The 1,707-nt window shown below is 35.2% G+C and overlaps 1 protein-coding gene across 1 annotated transcript in view; it reads right to left on the bottom strand.

Annotated features, from left to right (window-relative positions):
* Positions 1-1,707, bottom strand: part of NIPBL (Nipped-B homolog (Drosophila)) — a 269,747-nt gene that overhangs the window by 37,927 nt on the left and 230,113 nt on the right. The gene's annotated exons all lie outside the window — the stretch shown is intronic.

Raw genomic sequence — 1,707 nt, 5'->3', positions numbered from 1 at the left:
CTTTTTAAAAAATTCATTTGTTCATTCATTTTTTTTTTTTTAGAGACAGGGTCTTGCTCTGTTAACAAGGATGAAATGCAGAGGCATTATCATAGTTCACTGTAACCCTGAATTCCTGGGCTCAAGCAATCCTCCTGCCTCAGCCTCCCAAACAGCGAGGACTACAGGTGTGCGCCACCAGACCCAGCTAATTTTTTTCATTTTTGTAGATACAGGGGTCTTGCTATGTTGCCTAGGCTGGTCATGAGAACTCCTGGCCTCAAGTGATCCTCCTGTCTTGGCTGCCCAAAGTGCTGGGATTATAGGTGTGAGCCACTGTGTCCAGCCTAAAAAACATCTTTTAAAGGCACCAACATCCCCAGTGATATAGCTACTTTTTAAAATACTTATTTTAAAATTGTGGTATAAAAATTTAAGCATACAAAAAGGTTGAAAAAATTTTACCATGAATACCTTCTATCCACCATCATTTTACTCTGCTGGGATGAATACACACACACACATATGTGTATGTATACATGTATGCATATGTATTTATATACATAACACATCTCTATCCATTTTGCTTTTGCTGTATTTCAAAGTAAATTAGAGATATCAGCATATGCCCCCCTTTTAAAAAAATGGACATGCAATGAAATGCACAAATCTTTAGCATATTTGTTCAGTTTTGTCAAATGCATTCACCACTGTAACTCAAATCCCTATCAAGACTAGAACAGTGGTTCTCAATCTATAAACTCCATCAGAATCATCTGGAGAGATTCTTAAAATATAGAATGATGAGCCTCACCCTTAGAGCTACTGATTCATTATGTCTGGGGGTAGGGCCTGAGAATTTGCATATTTAACAAATCCCTAGGTAATGCTGATAACTTTCAGAACCACTGATATAGGCCATTATTATCACCCCTGAAAGTTTCCTCATGTTCTTTCCCAGTCAGTCCCCAGTCCCCTGCAACCACCCTTCTGATTTTGTCCAATATGAAATAGTTTTGCCTCTCCTAGAACTTTGTATAAATGGAATCATAATATGTACTCTTCTGAATAAAGCTTCTTTGACTTTGCATTAATGTTTTTATTATTCATCTATGTAGCTGTATGTATTGTTTATCCTGTTTTGGTATGGAGTACTATTAAGTCGTATGGAATTATCAGCTTGTTTATCCATTCACTGGCTGATGGAGATAGAGTTTTTGACTGTAAACTTCAAGAAGGAGATCTTGCTTTGGATTACAAAGGCTAAGAACAGATGACATATGGGTTATTCTTAATTTTTTTTTCACTGCCTGTATTTTCCTAATAAACCAAAAAAGGGCCATTCTTAGACTACAAGCAATTATAATGAATGGCGTTGTAAAATCAATTCGATTTTTGTATACCTATCATAGGGCTATGACAGTGCTTTTTGAAGGCTGTTATGCAGAGCTTCTTAGGAAAGTAATAAGTTTATGGTAGTGTTTTAAACTAATTGGAGTATTTTTAGAAATAAAAAATGTGAGGACCTTCATGATAGAAGTTATTCGTCTACATACTACTGAAAAATGACAATAAACTATGAATTCATTAAAGGTTATAAAGGAAATGACAGCTTTATACATTTAAAAATGATATACTAATGCAATTATTTAGTCAATGGACAGAGTTTGGTGCATGTATGAATTTGAAGCTATTTCTTGTAGGACTTCAAATTTCCCTAGGAAAACA

The sequence above is a fragment of the Propithecus coquereli genome, unplaced genomic scaffold (genome assembly GCF_000956105.1).
Source record: "Propithecus coquereli isolate 6110/MARCELLA unplaced genomic scaffold, Pcoq_1.0 Scaffold110, whole genome shotgun sequence".
Taxonomy (NCBI): Eukaryota; Metazoa; Chordata; class Mammalia; order Primates; family Indriidae; genus Propithecus; species Propithecus coquereli.
This window is presented reverse-complemented; position numbering and strand designations above follow the sequence as displayed.